Source organism: Chrysemys picta, chromosome 1 (genome assembly GCF_011386835.1).
Source record: "Chrysemys picta bellii isolate R12L10 chromosome 1, ASM1138683v2, whole genome shotgun sequence".
In the NCBI taxonomy this organism is placed as follows: domain Eukaryota; kingdom Metazoa; phylum Chordata; order Testudines; family Emydidae; genus Chrysemys; species Chrysemys picta.
The window spans coordinates 225,510,443-225,522,013 of NC_088791.1; the positions used below are offsets into that span (position 1 = coordinate 225,510,443).

At 51.5% G+C, this 11,571-nt stretch overlaps 1 long non-coding RNA gene across 1 annotated transcript; it reads left to right on the forward strand.

Annotated features, from left to right (window-relative positions):
* The first annotated feature begins 3,604 nt into the window (after positions 1-3,604).
* Positions 3,605-11,123, forward strand: LOC135980756 (uncharacterized). The gene is made up of 3 exons (XR_010597656.1): positions 3,605-4,678; positions 9,106-9,754; positions 10,121-11,123. It is a non-coding gene; the product is annotated as an uncharacterized LOC135980756 (long non-coding RNA).
* The last annotated feature ends 448 nt before the right edge of the window (positions 11,124-11,571 follow it).

Sequence of the window (11,571 nt, forward strand, 5' to 3'; positions counted from 1 at the left end):
GCTGTAGACTGAAACATGAAACTTAGTATTTCGCAAATCTCAATAAAATCTAAGCAATACTTCATTTTTGGAAAATATCTGGTTAAGAAGGGTTGAGTATTCACACTGAACATTTTTGTGGCATGCACTGTAGAATTATTCTGTCTTTCTTTTTCAGTGATCTAAAAATTTAGTGACTTAGATCATTGGGGACACTGAACTACTTTTGCTGAGAGGTGCCCGTAAGCTAAAAGCTGTCTCCATCTGGTAAATAGTCCTTACTTTCATCACACAAGTCATTTGTTCCTATTAGTAATTTTCATATCACAGTTTCTTTATTTTTTCAAACAACTGAACATAATGAAACAAGAGTATCTATTGAAGAACAAGTTCAACACAGCCTAAAGGTTATATAAATGAAGAGCTGCTAGTAAAATGCGGTACAAAATACACATTTATTGTATTTTTTCCAAGTGCACAATGCTTTATTTCAAATTAGGTGAAGATGAATAGCACAAAAATTAACAAAACAAAGAGTAACTTTTTTTAAATAATTACGGTCAGATGAGAAAGTCAGTAGTGATAAAACATGGCACACTACCATACGTTAAACTGTGTACTGTGCATATGACTATGACATGATATAAAGTGCATTTGGAGGCTGAGAACGTCACTTCTGAATTGCACTGTTAGAATTTAATTTCTCATCCTTACCATTGAATTAGTTATTTTCATTTATTTCTTTTTGCATGGAATACAGTAATGATTAGAATATATATTTCAGTTTTATCTCCTTTGACCAAGAGGTTGACTCTAACCCCAATAGAAAAACCTAATAATGTAGTAGGATATATGGCAAGAAATCTCACCAGGCTTGTGAAAGTAAGGCAAGATTTTAAAAATCATTAAAATAAAACTGATCATTAGAGAGCTATTTTGTTCTTTTCAAAACTAGAATGAATCAGAGTAGGACAGCTATATGTCACGTGCCTGTGGAGATATTTAGTGAACATTTTATAACTTAGCCCCAGCTTCCATGCTCTGCTCTGTCAAAAAGTGCCATTTGAAAGCCAAAGGGAGAGACTGACTAGACATTTGCCTAAGGCACCATCCTTCAGACAGTACATATAATGGTGACAGCCAAATTAGTTGATATGTAGGTGGGCATATCGATAGATAATCCCCATATCCTTTGGTCAGAGCTGTTGCTGCTACTGCTCCCTCACTGGTATCTGCTGGCATTTTAAAATGGAGGCTTCCTTTGATGTGATAAGCACACAAGACCAAATGTCACTGGACAATGATCCCTCCAATATTCCTTCTGCTTTATGCCCTAGATTTAACTAGGAGAAGTGTTTACATTAAGATACTCCCTGCTCTCCACAAACTGTTGGCTTCTCATGCCTCATGAGGGGAGCAGATTTGTACTCCCTGTAATGTTGTGACTGCACCTGAGAGAGACCAGTTACTGACTGAGAGGCTACAGTGGTAAGAGAAAAGCTATAACATTGCAAAGGCTCACAGAGATCTATAAACTGAAAATCTGAACTCTAAAACATAAGACAAAATGACTACTATACCGGTTTTTAACTTTTATAATATCCTTACCTCTATTCTGCCCATCAGATCTATAGCAGAAGAAATTTCAAATGTGTTCCTTTGCTTTTTGTTTTTCTTCTCTCAAGAAATTTGAATTTGACTATGATTTGGCGGGGACAGCTGCATGCCTTTAAAGGCATAACAGAACCCAGGTGGGGCTCTGTCTTGGAGCCACAGGATCTGTGCTACGCTCCAGCTTTTAAACAGTCTCTTGGAGGAGCCCCTTTAAGTGTGGCAGACCCCGTAGGATCCCACTCTTCCTTCAGGGTAGAAGCAGCCTCACTGCCTCTGTGACAGCCCCTGTGCTTCAGCACTCCTGCTTCACATGATGAGCTTTTCCAGGCCATCCACTGAGATAGATGCCTAGTCAGAGACTTTTTCCCTCTTCAGGGACCAGTGCACCTCAGCAAGTATTTGCAGTTACAACAGGCAATGTTTTCAGAAGAGAGCAGGGATTATTAGTCAGCTGGAACACAGCATTGGAAGACCTTATGATAGCATAGAGAAATAAATGTGAAGCAATTACCTCACTCACACTGGCCCAGTATCAACCATTACTTCAGAGTTCTGATTGACAGCTCAGATCTTTAAAACAAGTTGTCACCGGGATGAGTGGGCTATGGCCAGCTAGCTGCTCAGTTAACTGACCTCTCTGTCACCTCTTACTGGTCTTTGTTGTTAGGTTCAAATGTTCTGGTCATTGGGGATTTCCCATGATCTTTTTATAATTCTCTAGTGCTATGAGTTGGTTTCAGCAAGTTCCAATCAGTTAACAACCCATTCATTGCACCCCAGACAATGAGATGACACTAGGGTTACCATATTTTGTGCCTCCAAATGGAGGACACTCCACGGCCCCGCCCCCAGCCCCGCCCCCAGCCCCGCCCAACCCCGCCCCCTCCCCAAAGTCTCCGTCCCCTCCCCTGCTTCCTGCGAATATTTGATTCGCGGGAAGCCTGAAGCAGGTAAGGGGGGGTGTGGGGGGAGGAGGCGCGGCCCAGGCTGGCCCCCCGGCGTTTCCAGCCTGGGTCAGCTCGGGCCCTGGGGTGCCGGCCCCGGCCGACCACCCCCGGCCCGCCCAGCACTGCCGGCCCCCGGCGGCCCGGCGCACCCCCCCGGCTCCCGGCCCCCCGCCGGCCCGGCTCCCCGCCGGCCCAGCTGACCGGCTCCCCGCGGGCCCGGCGGACCCGGCTCCCCGCGGGCCTGGCGGACCCGGCTCCCCGCCGGCCCGGCTCCCCGCGGGCCCGGCCGACCCGGCTCCCCGCGGGCCCGGCCGACCCGGCTCCCCGCCGGCCCGGCTCCCCGCGGGCCCGGCCGACCCGGCTCCCTGCGGGCCCGGCTGACCGGCTCCCCGCGGGCCGGCTGACCTCCCGATTTTCCCGGACATGCCCGGCTTTTGGGGATTTCCCCCCGGACGGGGATTTGAGCCCCCAAAAGCCGGACATGTCCGGGAAAATCCGGACGTATGGTAACCCTACGGGTGGGGGTGTGGGGTCTGGGAGGGATTAGGGTACAGGAGGGGATTCCGACCTGGGGCAGGGGGTTGGGGTGCCGGGTGTGAGGTCTGGGAGGGAATTTGGGTGTGGGAGGGGGTTCCAACCTGGGGCAGGGTTTCTGGGTGCGAGCTCCAGCCAGGCGGCACTTACCTCAGCCAGCTCCTGATCAATGGCACACGGGTGCTAATGCAGGCTCCTGACCCCTGGTCTCCCTCCGCTGGCAGGCTCTGAGCAAGGCCTGCGCCGAGAACATGGATGACGAGCTCTCGATCCTGCTGACAGCACCCCCCAGCACAGACAAACTCCAGCACATCTTGGAGGTGAGCAGAATGGGGAGGGGCAGCAGGGGTTTTACCTTAGCCCTGGGGACTCCTAGAAAGAAGAGACTGGAAAATCCATGTTTCTATTGGATCCTTCCGAGTATGCATTCGTGATATAAACTCACTGGGTGACCTTGGGGTAACTCACTTCCCCCTAACGGCATCAGTCTTCTCCACTATCAAATCTACACTGGGGAAGAAGGACAGAAGCCCCGACAATCACCTTCACCTCTGGGTGTCTGGTCCTGGGAGCCGAAACCAACTGGACTATCTGCCCCATCTCCTAAACTGCCCTGTCTTTCCCTCCTAGGGCCTGGTCCTTAGTGCTCAACCTGGCCCCTTCCCAGCTTGTCCCTGACCTTTAAAGGACTCTCCAAGCCCCTCCCATGCCTGCTTCCCTTGGGGTCTCTCTCCTGGCTGAGCACAGGCTGCCCTTCTATCTCTCAGCAGGCCTGGGTCCTAATCACAGGCTGCGTCTTGTCACGTGACCCCCACACTTATTCCCTTCACCCTAGGGAGCTGCATCACCTGGGCCAGGTGCAGTTGAGCTCCAACCCCTTTCCTGGCCATCTCACCCTGGGACAGGTTGAAACTGGAAACCTGTGGGTAACAGTAACTGGTTGCTCGCAAAGGTGCTGAAGACACAATGGAAGAGGAAATCCTTTGGCCTGGATTGAAATTATTCCGACTAAAAGTGAATGAGAGAAAATAGGTCCAGAGTTCTCTTCCTAGCAGCAGAAAATGTAGCGATTGATAGAGGTTCAGGTCAGAAAGGACCATTATGTGCATCTAGTCGCCCCTCCTGTATAACTCAGGGCCTAGAATGTGACCAAGTGGTTCCTTCAGCCAACCATAGCATGGGACTGAGCCAGAGCATGTCTTTTGGAACGACATCCACATGCAGGAGAGCCAGCTGGCTACCAGAAAATCTCTCTTCTGCAGTGACGTGGGGTTAAGGGACACGGGGGAAAAGACATGGAGGCTGTGACTAAACTTAGAGCAGCAAGGCCAGGAAAACCAGGGTTAGGTCCCAGGCCTGGCTATCAGATCTACTGTTTTCTATTCCTGGCTTTGGGACCATGAGCGAGTCTCTGCACCGCTGGGTGCCTCGGTTTCCCCAGCTATCAAATGGAGCTAATCAAGGTTTTGTTTGTTCTCCCCATTTTACATGGTGGGAAACCGAGACACAGTTGGGACCTGTCTACACTACAGGTCTGTCGTGCGTTTGTAATCTGCTGACCCCCACATGTTGTTCAGAGCCTATGGACAACACAGCTCCTAAAGGTACGTTTGTTCTGTGCTTATCCCCTATGTACCAGCAGGGCTGGACAGCATTTCTCACTGTGATGTGGGGAGCAGGTCCTGGGTACTAAGGGTCTGAAGAAGCTCTCAAGGACTAATTTTTTAAAATAATTGTTATCAATGAATTGGGAGAAAACATACAATCACTGCGGATAAGATTGGGGGGTGACAAAATACAAGCAGAGTGGTAATTCCTGATGGGGAGAGGGCAGTGATACAGAGCGATCTGGCTCATTCGGCCAGCTGGACCCATTCAAAGAAAACAAGTTTGAGCAGAGCCCAATGCAAGGTCCTATGCGTGGCAACAAGGCACGCCGGCCACACCTCCAGAATGGGGACGTGTATCCAGGAAAGCAGTGACTCTGAAAAGGATTTAGGGGCCAGAGTGGAGAAGCCACTCAACATGAGCTCCCAGTGTGATGCTGTGGTGAACAGGGCTAAAGCCATCATTAGACGAAGGAGCAGAGCCGTGAGTAGGATAGGGAGGTGACACAGCAGCAGTGAGACTGCTATTGGAATACTGCCTCCAGTGTTGGTGTCCTCCTTTGAAAAAGATGGTCCTAGAAATTGGAGCTGGGGCAGCAAAGAGCCACCAAATGTTCTGAGGGCTGGAGAAAAATGCCTTCTAGTGAGCTATTGAAAGAGCTCAACCTGTTTAGCTTATCAAAAGAAGATTGAAGGGGACTTCATTGAAGTGTTGATGTGCCTTAATGGAGAGAAAATACTGGGGATTAAAGGGCTCTCTAGTCTAGCAGAGAAAGGCAGAACAAGACCCAATGGCTGGAAGGTGAAAAGAGACAAATTCCTATGACAAATAAGGCACAAATATTCAACAGCGAGGATGATTGAACACAGGAAGAAGCTACCAAGGAAAGTGGTGGATTCTCCATCTCTTGATGTCATTAATAAAGACTAGATGCCTTTCCGGAATGTGTTTGCCCCAAAAGTAGCTATTGTGATAGACAGGAGGCCTGTGATATGCAGGGGGTCAGATTAGATGCTCTAACTGTCTCTTCTGGCCATAAAGTCTACTCATTTCTGAGAAACCGAGTGTAGCATTGGGAGCAGCTTGTGATGTTTTACTGTCTAGCCGGCTTGCTTCCTAGAATGAACACTCATTGAGCGGGGTGATCCCCAGAGAGTAGCTCAAACCTCCAAAGTGTCTGCCCTGTGGCAGGACATTAACACTGCAGGGGAGGGGTGGGTGTGGCAGTGACATCACAAAGGCCTTTTGCAGGACCTCGGCCTATTGGCCAAAGGTGCAGGGGAGGTGGTGACCTCACAGAGGGATGCTGACATCAGCCAGGCAGGACAGGGGCGCAGGGCCAAGGAAACCTCAGAGACCCCTGTGGCTTTGCTTCAGCAAGTCTCCTCTCGAGATCTCTCTTTGAGGTCTGAGAGAGTATTTGGGTTCGTGTATGTGAGCACCAGGAGGAACCTCTTTTGAGTTTTCTCCTTTCTTTTTCCTGATTTCATTAGAAATCTGACGTCCCTGTTTAGAAGGTAAGAGCCTCCGAGAGGTTTGGAACCTGTTCAGTCTGCTGCATCTGGCTCCAGCTGAATTTTAGGCATGGAAAACACTAGCTTAAGGTGGCCAAATTTTATTCCCCACCTGGGATTTTGTCCCTTAGAATCTCTGGGGACATTAAGGTTTGTCCTTTTTCTTTTACCTTTTCCTCTATCCCTCCCTCCTTTCTTTTCATCTCTTACTTCTTTTGTCCTTTCCCTGTTCCCCTCCCACCACCAGGAGGGGTGTGTGTGTGTCATGGGGGTTGCTCTACAACTCCCATTGTGGGAGGTCCACCGAAAAATGTGGGGCTGAAATAGTGCTCAGACAGTGATCCTCAGCGGTGACCTGGGCCATCCTTTGGGCTCTCTGGTGAGAACCCTCATCCTCCCGCCCCTCGGTCTCTACCCTGATTGGCTGAGCAGGGGGTTATTGACAGGGAGGAGACTCAGGTCCCTGTTGTTTTCTTTTAAGACCAAGTAAATAGTCATAACCAGTCATATGTTCGACAAATTTTGCTGCGTCTCTGCAGTTCATTATTTTCTCTAACATTCCAGTTCTCCTAAAATACTTGCTGAATAATTACTATGAACTCTTGCTGGTCTGGAACTCACTTGAGAGCACTTTATTCAGGTCATTCAATGTCTGAAATTCAAGATCCGATGGTTAGTTTGAAAATCAGGGCTCTTGGGTCCTATTCCCAACTCTGCCACGGACTGGCTGTGTGACCTAAGACAAGTCAATTCTCCTTTCTCAGCCTCAGCTTCTCCCTCTTTCAAGTAGGGATAACAATCCGCCCTATTTACCTCCCGGCAGGTGGAGAATGGGGATCTATTGGAGAGTGTCACTAGGAGCAGTGCATAAGATGAGGTGTCCTATCCTGTTTACTCAGATCAGATTAGGACATAATAGAATGGCTGAAATAGTCTATTTTATTTGTATTTTATTATGTTGCAATTGTTAAAAGCAGCACCTACTTAGCTCAGACTGAAACATCTTATCTAATTTTTGAGATCTAAGTATCTCCTCTTTGTGTAGCTCAAACCTCCAAAGTGTCTGCCCTGTGGCAGGACATTAACACTGCAGGGGAGGAGTGGGTGTGGCAGTGACATCACAAAGGCCTTTTGCAGGACCTCCGCCTATTGGTCAAAATGTGCTGGGGAGGTGGTGATCTCACAGAGAGATGCTGACATCAGCCAGGCAGGACAGGGGCGCAGGGCCAGGGAAACCTCAGAGTCCCCTGTAGCTTTGCTTCAGCAAGTCTCCTTCTCGAGGTCTCTCTTTGAGGACTGAGAGAGTATTTAGGTTCATGTACATGAGCGCCAGGAGGAACCTCTTTTGAGTTTTCTCTTTTCTTTTTCCTGATTTTACTAGAAAACAGACGTCCCTGTTTAGAAGGTAAGAGCCTCCGAGAGGTTTGGAACCTGTTCAGTCTGATGCATCTGGCGCCAGCTGAATTCTAAGCATGGAAAACACTAGCTTAAGGTGGTCGAATTTTATTCCTCACCTGGGATTTTGTCCCTTAGAATCACTGGGGACATTAGGGTTTGTTCTTTTTGTTTTACCTTTTCCTCCATCCCTTCCTCCTTTCTCTTCATCTCTTAAGTCTTCTGTCCTTTCCTCTGTTCCCCTCCCACCACCAGGAGGACTCTGTGTGTGTGTCGTGGGGGGTGCTCTGCAGTGGGAACAGGGACAATTCTCCAACTTTGGGCAGTCGAGAGCCTGGGTGAGATAAGGGGCGTTAAAGCCCTTTGTGAAGGAGAAAGGGGAGTTTCACGGTGTTGAGCACCAAGGAATTCTAAACTTTGCTAAAACATCTAGTCTGCAGAAACCAGAAATGGTTGGGGCCACATTGTAACCATTGTCTTTTTTAAGCCCATTGAGGGATGTGAGTCCCACCCTTTTAGGTATCTGGGGTGCTGGGAGAAGAGAAGAGGTGCCTGTCTCCATTTTATGGCCTCAACAAACTAAGTGCTGTGCCCCAGTTCTCGTCAGAGATCCCTGAAAAAGAACGTCTTCCCATCCATTAACATACCTGGAAAGATACTGGAACCCCTTATTAAACAATCAGTTTGTCAGCACCTACAGGACAATTTGGTTCTTAGGACTAGTGAGCATGGACTTGTCAAGAACAAATCATTCCAAACCAATCCTAGCTCCTTCTTTGGCAGGGTTACGGGCCTAGTGAAGTAAACAGTAGATGTGATCCATCTTGGTGTTAATAAGGACATTCTCACAAACAAACTAGGGAGATGTGGTCTAGATGCAATTAGTATAATATGTGTGCACAGATGGTTGCAAGCCCGTACTCCAACAGCCCAGAACCAAACACTCCTTCTCCTGGGCAGTGCGCTCCGACCTCTAATGGTCAGATGCTGCTTAGCACTGTCAGAGCAGCTTTTGCTGGGGGATTCTCCCAGCACTTTCCAATAGTGGGAAAGTATGAAATCCCCATTTGACTGCTGGGGACAGAGCCTAGAGCGGGGAGCAACTTACCCAAAGTCCCACAGGTCAATAGGAAACTCAGGCGCAGGGCTGGGAGTCACTGCCCCTCCCACTCCCAGGTCACCGCCCAAGGGTGGCTCCTCTGGCAGAGGTGCGGGGAAGGGTCACTCTCTCCTGGCTGGGCTGTTCTTTTCACTCCAGTAACATTGCAACGGCTTTGGGGAGAGGCTCACTCCCAGGATCAGATACAGGAGGGGCAGCAGGGTCCAGGGAACAGGGGCTATTCCTGCCCTGCCACTGTCTGTCTGAGAAACCTTGGCCTTGTCATTCCCTGGCTCGGTGCCTCAGTTTCCATTCTCGCCAGCCTGTGCCTATTTCCCTGCAGTTTCACCTGCGTGTTGGTGCCAGTCCCATCCCCGCACTGCACAGTCTAATACCGGCTCCTCTCTCTTGCCAGCACTATGACACCTGCCGTGGAGCCAGAGCTGGAGACCCACCTCCTCCGAGCTGCCCTGCACGCCGTCTTCACCCTGGGCATGGAGAAGGACACCACCCAAGTGCAGGTAGATCATGCTAAAGTCATGGATTGAAGAGCCAGCTGTCATCCTGCCATGAGTCCTTGCTAATTGCCTGCAGTGGGATGTGAATGAGAGAGGCCAGGATATGTGTTTGGGGGTCTCACCAGTGTTTCCCAGAGACCCCACTTCCCATCCTGTGGCAGGTGTAGCCCCACTTTCCCTAACTCTGACCCATGGCTCTCCCTTGCTTTCAGGATCTGCCTAGGGTCTTGCCAGACCTCCTGGATGCCATGCTGGGGAACCTGCTGGCAGAGTCCCCAGACACCGACAGGCTCCAGTACATCTTGGAGGTGAGCCCGATGAGAGAGGTGGGGACAATTTTACCTTCACTCTTAGATCCATTTTCCAGTCTGTCCTCCTAGCCGGGCCCCAAGTGGGCATCCTTGGTCAGGGCAGTCAGTGCAATGCCTCCTTTCCCCACAGCACATTAACTACTAGATCGTGTCCACGGTGCCGCGAGAGAGAGCCAGGGCCGTTAAGAGCAGCACTGCCCTGCTCAGATTCACCATCACCCTCCCTGAGTTTGACGTAAGTGACCTCTGACCCCAGCTTCCTGACTCCAGGCGTAGGTGATCTGGCTCCGACGGGCTGTAGGATCTGCTGCTGCAGGGGCTGTGGGTTAGGAGTGTTCCTCTTGGGGAGGCAGAGTCAGAGCAGAGAGTGAGCCTGGCTTGAGTCAAGTTCTTCTTGTCCTAGTTAAGTGGTGACTCTGGGCTTTTAAGGGGACTGTGCTCCAGGTTCATGCCTCCCTGTCATCCTGGAGCAGCTGGGGAAGCAAGTCCTCATGGAGGGCCCTGCAGAGGGGCTGAGGGGAAGGAGAGTCCTGGCCCGGGGGGGACTGGGAGCTGACAGGAAAATGCTGATGGAGTCCCCTCTCCCTCTCCCATCCATTAGAACTCAGCGGAATTCCCCAGGATGGGTCACCACATGGCACAGCTAGCTCTGTCCGTCAGTGACCCAGCCAAGGACATCAGCCGGCAGGCCAGGGAGGGGGTTTACCGGCTCTACCAGCTGCTGCTGCACCAGAGGAGTAAGGAACCCAGCTGGGAAATGGCACCCGCTAGAAGAGTGAGACTGGGACCCCAGCCAATTTCTCTCAGATTGACCCCGGCTGGAGGATGAGTCTCTCTATCTCTTTCTGTGTTCCACACCACGCCCTGCAATTCTGTTGGGCCGGGCACGCAGCGAGGACTCTGCCCACTGTGCAGCCACCAATGGGATTGGAAGGACACAAGCCCTGCAACCAGAAGGACAAATGTGTGTGTGTGTCTCTCTCTCCCTGTCACCTACTCCCTCCTGGGGGAAACCCAGCAGCTGATGGGGGACAAGGTGAGCAGCTGCATTAGACTCAGGAGATTGGGGCGCGGCCCAGGCCTCATTCCCATCCTGTGGCCATTCGCTGGCCTGGCACAAGAAGCCTGGTGGGGAATGAAAGGGAGAGCAGGTGCTCCTGGGAAGGGAGATGAATTCACCTCCATGAGCAGGAGCGAGCCAGCTTGTCCCCGGAGCAGCTCCAGCCAGCTCTTTAGCCAGGCTAATTAATGACAAGCTTTGCCTCATCCCAGACTTATGTTCTTAGGACAGGGTGCTATCGCTCTTGGGAAGGGCAGGAGAGTCCCCCAAGTGCCCTCTGCGAGACTCTCCTGTCCCACAGGGCCGCACCCAATTCCTAGTGGTCTGGTGTCTGTGTCACCCGAGCCACCACCCAGAGTTGCTCCCATCACTGGCAGCCTGGGAGGCCAAGGACTGACGGGTGATGGCGTCTGACCAGGCAGGGCTGAGGCACATGGGCAGGGGACGCTTGCCCTGCTGCTGGCAAGGCTGGACCCGTTCTGGAGAGAACAGGAGGATTCAGTCAGCAGTAGGGTTACCATGTCTAATAAATAAAAAAAGAGGACCCTCCACGGGCCGTGGCCCCGCCCATTTTCCCACCCCTAGCCCCGCCCCAACTCCGCTCCTTCCCCGCCCTAACTCCGCCCCCTCCTCCCTCCCACTCCCAGCCATGGGGAGAGGGCTGCCACAGCTCTACTGGCTTCACGGTTTGCCGTGCAGCCCCCAGACCCTGCGCCCCCGGCCGGCACTTCCCCAGCGCAGCTGGAGCACGGGAGGGGAAGCGCCCACCCGGTAGCGCTGGCTCGTGCAGCTCGGCTCTTAAAGTCTGAGAGGGGAGGAGCGGAGCAGCTCAGCTGGAGCCCAGGAAGGGAAGTGCCTGGCCGGCGGCTCGGGGTCTGGAGGAAGGGGGGGTGCTGCCCGAAGCAAGTAGCGCTGGCTCGGGCAGCTCGGCTCTTAAAGTCTGAGAGGGGAGGAGCGGAGCAGAGCAGCCGCGGGAGAGGAAGTACCCGGCC